General features: G+C 49.6%; 1 long non-coding RNA gene across 1 annotated transcript; it reads left to right on the top strand.

Moving 5' to 3' along the window:
- Positions 1 to 6118: 6118 nt before the first annotated feature.
- LOC121109978 lies at positions 6119 to 8369 on the top strand. The gene is made up of 2 exons (XR_005857844.1): positions 6119 to 7123; positions 7231 to 8369. It is a non-coding gene; the product is annotated as an uncharacterized LOC121109978 (long non-coding RNA).
- The last annotated feature ends 803 nt before the right edge of the window (positions 8370 to 9172 follow it).

Below are 9172 nucleotides of genomic sequence, written 5' to 3'. Positions count from 1 at the left end.
TGGTGAAGCGCCCAGAAGTGGATGTCAGCTATGTTAAGCACGGGGCTTCTTGACAGACTGAAAGCTCCGTAAGATCAGTAATCAAGGCTTTATGCTTTGGGGTTTTATAGTAGGCCCCTAGAGGGCAGCAGAGCCTAAATTTTCAGTCCACTTGAGCGTTGCAGTGATGATAAAAGCAGCTGTGCCCCTGGCCTGCGGATGGGTGCTGGCATGGGAGCTGGTGTCCGCACCTCCCAGGGCTGGTGGAACCCATCCCGCCTGGGACTGCAGCTGAGAAAACATCCAACCAAAGTGTTTCGCTGGTTTTGAAATGAAGAGTAATAAATAGTCCCCTTGCTATTCATTAGGTTATCAATACTCCAGCACTGAGAGAGGCATGCTCGAACAACAAGCCCCATTCACAAAAGGATGTAAGCAAAAGACTTTGAGCTGATGCTTAAAGGCCAGTGCTTGATGAATTTATGGCCCCGGGAGATTAGTGCCTTGCCTAACCCAGTGTCCCTGCTGTTAGGGACACTGTTAGGACTCCAAGCTGTGTGGTTGGGTGACTCTGGGCTTGTCCTCTTTCATAAGGCAGAATAGCTCCAGGCTTTGCTTTTCTTTAAATTGTGGAACAGGTGTACCAGCTTCTTCCTTTCCACCTTTCTATGGAGGACTGGAGAAGAGCTGTGGGAAGCTGTAGGCTGAGCTGCATGGCCAGGAAGGTGGAGGAGTCACCATCCCTGAAGGTGTCCAAGAACTGTGTGGATGTGGCACTGAGGGACGTGGTCAGTGGGCATGGTAGGGGTGGGTTGTTGGTTGGACTAGATGGTCTTAGTTGTCTTTTCCAACCTTAATGATTCTGTGATTCTATTCTATGATTCTATCCCATCCTTCCAGGAGGAAGGTACGAGCACACGTATCTGTAACAAAATCCTCTGTCTTGTTACCACCAGCCAATGTCTGGGGGGGTTTTATGACTGCTGGCATCAGGATCAATGTTGCACAAGTGTAAGCTATACTGCAGCTGTGTTTGGTATGGGTCCCCTTGTGCCCCAGTGCTGCACAGTCTTTGCTACTCTGTATTGAGCTGCTCCCATTCTACCTCACATGGGCTCTTGTTTTACTGTGACTCCTGCCCAGGACTGAGGATGGAGCTGTGTTTCTCCGGGACCTTCTCAGCATCTGGGCTTGAAGCGACCCTGGAAGGGAGCCAAACTAATCCATTCAAACAACACGGTCACAGACAGCCACTCCCTGTGCTACGTTATTCAAGTCACCTTTCCACAATGACTTGGATGAAGCTTTGGCACAGGGCACTTAAGCTAGAGGGCACTGAGGAATCCCACCCTGCATGTGCCGGCAATCTCAGAGCTGGTCTGGAGCCCACGGAGACCCCAGCTCTGGCTGCCAGTCCTTGGAAACACTCTACCTTGGAAGGGACACCTGACGCCAGCACTGCATTCACTGTAGGACACCGCTAGTGCATGCACGGGCTCGGAGCTGGTGTCACATTCCTTAGCACTGAGTATTGTTATCTCAGTGGATGTGAGCTTGCACTCACCCCACGCGCTGCTCTCCCCCTCCCCAGCTACAGCTGCGGGCTAATCATTGTGAGTGCAGTTGGCAAAAACAGCCTCTTTCTGCCCAGTTTTTCTCCTGGTCAGTGTGCCCAGAACTGTGACTGCCTTTTTCCCGGCTGTTTCGCTGGCTACCCTCCAAGCACAGGGCTCCATTTTTCTCTGTATCCTTATGGATGATGCACTCGCTTCCAGCATAGGCATTTGTCAAGAACTGAGACTTGTATGCTTTGTTAAGAAGGACATATTGTGCTTGAAACAGGGAATTCATACAGAAAAATCAGCGCCGGTTTTTATCGCATCACACCATCCCTTTTAGTTAATAAAAGTCAGGACAATTTTATATTGGCTTTTCTCAAGGGTTCTTATTGTTCTATTCCTTCTTGTTTGCTGTGCTTCTTTTTTGTCTCTGTAAAACCTTTATCAAGAAGGCTGCGAGCTGCAGTGAGTCACGCAACAGCAATGGGGAGTGGCAGCATTGAGCCGTGCCTGCCAAGCCTGCCCGCCTGTGCCCTGGCTCACAAGACCAGGGCTGCTGCTGGCCTGAGGTGGCCAGAACTCTCCTCCTGAAGTTTGGTGTTGCCACCGGAGCATACTACGTCAGGATTATTTATGCAAAGCATAAATTGCAAAACACAGCCCCCTGGACCTCTCCTCACCTCTGGGAAATGTCTGTGCTTGAGTGCAAGGCAGCTCTATGAGTTAGCAAAGAGTTTTTCGTGGCTTCTCTAGCTGCACGGCAGCAGCTCCTTCCCCTGATCAAGTGTGGAGCTGCTTGTTTTTCCAGCTCTGTCAGATAGCAGGAGGCACCTTTCTGGGAACAACCACGCTGGGGCTCTTGCTACATTCCTTTGGGCTCTGTAAATGTGTAGTTTCTTGGTGGCGTCATCAGAAAAAGGGAGGGAAGGCCCTGCCTGCAGAACCAGTCATGCACTCACGGTCTGGCTTCGTCGGTGCTCCCTGAGCAGTACCCAGCACACATCACACGAGCAGTTAACGAGATAACTGGCCCCATGCAGTGGCCCTTGAAACAGAGATTGCAGCACGGCAGTAGGTCAGCCAAGGCATGTGCCGCCAGCCGGGCGAGCCTGGCTTCATGATCAACACACAGAGAGCACGGAAAGGGACAGACTTTGCATCTCCGTGGACTTTGGAAACTCAGTACTCCATAAAGTGGTTCTTTAAATGGCAACAGAACTGTTTTTTTTTCCACAGAGGAGGAGAAGATTGCTGCTGCCACCAACGTCCATTCTAACTTTGCAGGCACACGAGAATTCCTGAAACGCTGCATGATTTTATCTGTCTCACCAACCCGTACTGCTGCATAAAGAACTCCTGAAGGTGTTCTGGTGAAGCTTTTCCCTTCTGTCTTCTTCCTGCATTGCTTGAAGGCACCACATTTCCCTTTAGGAAATAAATGTCTCACATACTTAGGCATTTATTCTACCATGGCATATGTGGGACTGTCATCAACATCAACAGCAGTGACGCATCCATCCAGCAGAGAATAATCTGCTTAATGGCTGAATGGGAGAGCGGTGTGTTCAATGGGAGCAGCTAGGCAGCTCCATGGGGCAGTTTTCTCTGATGAAACTGAAAACCATTTCAAAACAGGAAATGAATTTCCCTCTTTTGATTTGACGAGTCCCAGAAATAACAACACGTCCTTTGACATCCGTGGAGGTTTCCTCTGTGAATGATGTATTCATAGGACCAGATGTGCCATAGGCACCTTAACGTAATGCCAGCTCTGGCTTTGTTAGGGACAGGTCCCGAGGTGACAGGAAGCCCAGGACTGTGTTAATCTTGGCTCCCCCTGCACCACCCCAAGAACAGGCTGGATTTACGCACTCACAGTCTCTACACTGGAAAGCAGAAGAGCAAGGTGATCTGCAAGAAGGGTGAACAGATGGTGGAATCATAGGATCATTTGATCACCTTTAAAGGTCCCTTCCAGTCCAACTCCTGTGCAATGAACAGGGACACCTACAGCTACATCAGGGTGCACAGAGCACCATCCAGCCTGACTTTGAATGTCTCCAGGGACATCCACCACATGGTACTTGATTTGGAGAATATGTGCTACTGACAAACACCTAGTGATTCTCAAGAAGAAACTGAAATCTGGGTGCATTTTGTCAGAAAATTGAGATGAGTTGTTCTTAAACCTTTGCTATTCCTCCAAGTCTGTGGCTGCAGATGTGCACAAGTATGTTTCTTTGTTCCTCCCTACAAATTCCCACATTGCCACCCCTGTTACACACACCAGGTGAGCTCTTCTCCCGTTGCCAGCCACCAAGCAGCTCTTGGGTGCTGAAAAACCCCCAAGCAGGACAGATAGGTGAGTTGGAACAAGTCTTCAGCCCTACAGCTCAAGTGAGGCACGGGGCAGTGGGTCCTGACCCCCATAACACAGCCTCAGAGCTGGGGCAGGCATCTCCGTGCAGCAGCAGCTCAGCTCCGCTCAGCTGGCAGCGCCCCAGGCTCTTGCTGAAGCACAGGAAAAGTGAACCAAAGGAGTACCTTCCCTGATGTGTTGCTTAAACAACGGTTTCCCATATAAGCCGTGTGTGCTGTAGCTGTATGAGCTACGGCCCAATAATGAACGGCTTGTTGATTAGGCCTGTGGTGTATAATAAGTACACTGTGGCTTTCCCCATCCTAAAGAAGGACTTACTATGAGGGGATAAGGGATGATGCTGGCTCCTGGCATGGGGTATCTCCAGCGTGGGTTACCCCGAAGGGGATAACAAATCCCCACCATCGCATCCCACATGTCTGCCAGCCTGGTGCCTGCGGGGTGCCTTGGGGTCTCGCAACGTCCACACGTTGGGAGCTGCTCTTCTGCTGGGCTGCTGCTGCCATGGGGCAAGGAGCTCTGCTGGGAGCTCTGTGTGCACTGGCTGTGTCAATATTTAACAGTGGTAATTAGTAACAGGCTGGGTGGCTCAGGAATTCAGAGCTCAGCATTTACCTCGTCTACCTTTCCCGTCTTCTGGGTGCGTAGGGGATATGTCTGCAGCAGGAGAGGCAAAGGCTTGTGTAATGCCACTGCCCCTTGTTGTCAGTCAACATTATTCATAGGCCCTCACAGATGTGTGTGTCCCTATGTAGCTCTGGTGCCCTGCAGAACGTGCTCAAGATCACCTCGCCTCTGCTCTCTGCCTGATGCCTGTGTGCCCATGCCAGTGTGCGTGCATTAATTAGACTCATGTAAATGGCGATCTATGCATTGTTATATGGCTACACATACTTATTCCTGGCTTGCTCTTTTGCCAGGAGCTGAGGATTTTGAAAGGGATGCGTTGTGTTGTTTTTCCCAAAGGAAGCAATTAAGAGGTTCACCTGATTTACCAGGGGCTGTGCCCTCTCCTGCCGGCCCTGGGGCTCCACTGCCACAACAGCAGCGTGATGCAGTAGGAGAGTGCTCAGCTCTGCTTTTCCCAGCTCATTCTGGTCTCTGTGGCACGTCCATAAACAACCGCCCCAATGGGGCGCGGGAGTCAGCCTGCTGCTGCAGATGGGCTTTGTGAGGGCGGAAAGGAATGGAACAATACCCAAACCAAGACCCGAAGCTTGTCTCATTAATGGTGCAGCCAGCACAAAGGGGGCAATTTGCCGCAGACTGCAGCGGTGACGAGCTGGGGGGGATGTGGGGGGGACAGGGGAGGGGGGATGCAGCTTGAACAAATGCAGCCGGGAGCGGATGGCAGGAGGTGCCTGAGCGGGGAGTGTCGCTGTGAGTGTGGCAGCTGGGGGCTGCCCCCCCCCCACCCCCCCCCGACAGCTGTGTGCCTCCCATGGCTTTGTGTCCCCACGCCAAGGTGACAGCTCCGATGGGGTATGCCTTCTTCCCAGATGGGATGCTGTGCACTGAGCCTGCCACACAATGGGGTGCTCAGGAAGAAGGAAACCAAAGGAAGGTGACTTCCTTATGATCCCAGGGATGCAACACCTCTTCTACGAGGACAGGCTGAGGGAACTGGGGCTGTTCAGCCTGGAGAAGAGAAGGATCTGAGGTGACCTGAGAGCAGCCTTTCAGTATCTAAAACGGGGGCTGTAAGAAAGGAAACACAACTCTTTAGCAGGGTCTGTTGTGACAGGACAAAGGGAAATGGCTTCAAACTAAAAGAGGAGATTTAGATTGGATATATGGGATAAGTTTTTTACAATAAGGGTGATGATGCACTGGCACAGGTTGCCCAGAGAGGTGGTGGGTGCCCCATCCCTGGACACACTCAAGGTCAGGCGTTACACTCAGAGCTTTCAGGGCCCTGAAAGCTCACCCCTTTCTGCTGCCCTCAAAACCCTCACCAGGCCTTGGGATCCTGCTGGCACCACTGTGGACATGTAGCAGTGACCTCTGCTTGCAGCACACTAGGGCTAGGGAAAGCAGGGAGGTTTGCTCACTGCAGGTGCCACAAACCCAAATGGTGTCCCTACCTGTGGTTGAGAGGTGAGCCGTGCAGAGTGGTTTTATAGCAGCTGTCAGCCCATTCTTACCATAGAGTCATCAAGGCTGGAAAAGACCTCTAAGATCATCTAGTTCAATCATCAGCCCATCACTCCCATACCACTAAACCACGTCCCTCAGTGCCACATCCACATGGGTCTTGAACACCCCCATGGACGGTGACTGCACCACCTCCCTGGGCAGCCTGTGCCGCTGCCTCACCGCTCTTTTGGAGAAGAAATTCTTCCTCATATCCCATCTGAAATCTGCAATCTGATGCAACCTGCACAAAAGCAGGCTTCCTTTCAGCCCTGCAGTGCTTACCTGTGCAGAAATTATGTTCTCTGCAGGGAAAACTTGTCACTCCATGGGTTCGTCCCCCACAGCCTCCTGCAATGTACGGATCAGCAGATCTTTCTTCACATTTCTCCCCCAGCACTGCTTACAGAATTCATGGAGGCAGATAGAATGTGAGGGGCAAAGCCACCCAAGCAGCAGAGCCAGAAAATTGTGCATTGGGCAAGGATAAAGGCCCAGTTTTGTCCACTGTTTTTCCTTCTCTGTTAAAAACTAGCCTTATGCACCGCCTTGCCTTGCTCTTGGCCATCTAGTTCGTCCTGAGTGCAGGGATCCCACAGAAACACAAGGAAAAGCACACACAGCCATAGTGGAAGTTATCTCCAGTGCTTTTGATACAGAATGAGAAAAGCCATATCCCCAAAGCCATGGAGCAGGAAGGTGCTAAGCCCTGCTCTAATTCTCCTTTTATGTGGAGTACCGTCGCAGGATCAGGATCAGGAGTTCTATGGCAACCCGATTTAAATATGACAACGTACGGAATCAGTATGAAAATTACTCCACAATTCAGAGCCCTCAGCCCTGGCCTAGGGCTCAATGCCGGCAAGCTTACATTAAGAAGCAATTACCTTTGAAAATGACCCTATCGGGCCAAGAAAGCAAAGCAAATTTCTCTATCTGACAGACACTCCTGGCAATTTTGGTTCTGGTAAATTATCAATACATTCCATATTGCATCTGCTATTACTGTGTTTTTCTCCAGGACTGTGCACAATCACAGAGCTTCCAGGCTATGGGGATTTTTGCGGCTCAGGTGGGTACGGTTCAAGATGGAAGCTCCATTAGCTGGAGATGTGTAGCCAAATGATTGCTGAATGAACTGATTTGCATGGACATCTAAATGCAGCTTTCATGTTGCAGAGCTCTTCCTCCACAAACAGGAGAAGAACCGCTCGCTTTTGGAGTTCCTGTCTGAAGCTGCCACACGCTTCTAAGGCACTTTTGAATCATAGAATCATAGAGTTATTTAGGTTGGAAAGGACCACAAAGACTGTCTAGTGCAACTTGCTGTCAACTCACACTGAGTTTCCTTTACACAGTGCTGTCCAGGTGTAAAACCAGCAAGAAAACTTTGCAAAACACCCACTTCTCATCCATGCACGCTGGCTCCTGATAGCTTTAGCATCTTGGTTTCCATGTCCCAGTCTCTGAACAAGACATAGAGACTTTGGTGATTGGCAGCTGAGGGCAGAAATAAGTCAGGGTGAGGTTTTGGCAAAGGAAAGGAGGCCAATGCCTTAGTTAACGGCAGAAGGGAGCGGCGATAATTCCAAGCTCTCCCACTACACATAGTCATAGCTAAGCAAGCGGTCAGGTCTCCATATGAAACAAAATGAAATTAAAGAAAAACAGAAAATAAAAACAAAAATACACCAACGGCACTCATAGAACTCTATGCACTCAAGGGCATGGGTGCCAGGCAGCTCTGCCAAAGCCACTTGATTTAGACATGTGAGCTGCACCCCCACGGACTGCTCATCAGACGAACAAGATCCTACGATGAGAGGCTTCCCCTTTGAAGGGTTGCCTTGCTTTTCTGCTTTGCTGTCTCTACATGTCTTTCACGAAGCTTTATTATCATTGATAATGACGAATTAAGAGGGAAAAAAATTCTATTCAAGTATTGCATAGTCAAAAAATCACTTCCCTAGATGCTGGAAAATCAAATGGAAGACTCCAGGGCAGAAGGGCTAATTAAAAACAAAAATCACACGCACACACAAAATCACAAAAGCCTGCTTTACTATGAAAGCCCTTGAGGGGAGATAAAAGCTGAAGGGAAGCACACACTTGAATAACAAGGGTCCTAATGGGTTTGGGTCCGTGTCTACTACGAAGCATTGATTTTGGATGCTTGATGAAGTTAGTTATTAGATCAGAAAAAAATAATTTAAAGAGACACTGCCCACTGAAGATCATTCTGTTGGAGAAGTCTGTATCGATGTCATAAGTAACGACTCATTTTTATAAAAAATAAAAGAGGCCGGAGTGAAAAGAAATCTTTTCGGTGCCCAGATTATTTATTTCATGCAGCTGGCAGGATCTGTGGTACATCTCAGTTTCTTCCTCCAGTGTCCGCTCCTTGTACTCCTCGATTTGTATCCCAGTCAATCTTTGGGAAAAGGCTGCAGGGCTGCAGCAGTGGGATCAGCAGGAGGCAAGGACTGAGGTGCTCAGAAAGAGCACAGATTATGCAGATGGGAGAGGAGAGAAACGGCTGAGGGAATGGGGAGGTTGGGCTCCAAAGTCTCATGTGCTGACTCCAGCAAACCTGAGCTCTGTCTCCACAGCTGTTCCCTTCCAGGAGCCTGGCAGCCTTTGGGATTTTCTTACAGGGAATAACAGACAAGGCTTAAATCCCAGTCGTCTTATCCAGTTTGAGGTTTGGACTTGTTAAGCGGTGTCTTCTCATTTATACCACACCCTCAGTGCTGAGCTCCAAGAACTCATTCCATATCTCCTTATTTGCAGGGATGGAAGTAGGTGGGATTCAGACATGTTATTCTCAGGGCGAACATATTGCTTTATTCAGAAATGGCAGATCAGAAGTGAGATGGGACCAGTGACACACCTGAAGATATTAAGAATAGTATTCATCCAACCGTAGGCATTGCAGTGGAAATGTCTTATCTGAACTTGCTGGTTGAGCTCCCTTTGTAGTCACTGTAAAGCAGATGAGTCACCTCATCCCAGTGCAGACATCTGAAAGAGGGCAGGTGACTCATATCTTACAAGTACCCACTTCTCGTCCTGATTATAAAGGGCAGCTCTGACATCTGATGTCAGGTGAGGTGACTCTCAC

Source organism: Gallus gallus, chromosome 2 (genome assembly GCF_016699485.2).
Source record: "Gallus gallus isolate bGalGal1 chromosome 2, bGalGal1.mat.broiler.GRCg7b, whole genome shotgun sequence".
Lineage (NCBI taxonomy): Eukaryota > Metazoa > Chordata > Aves > Galliformes > Phasianidae > Gallus > Gallus gallus.
This window is presented reverse-complemented; position numbering and strand designations above follow the sequence as displayed.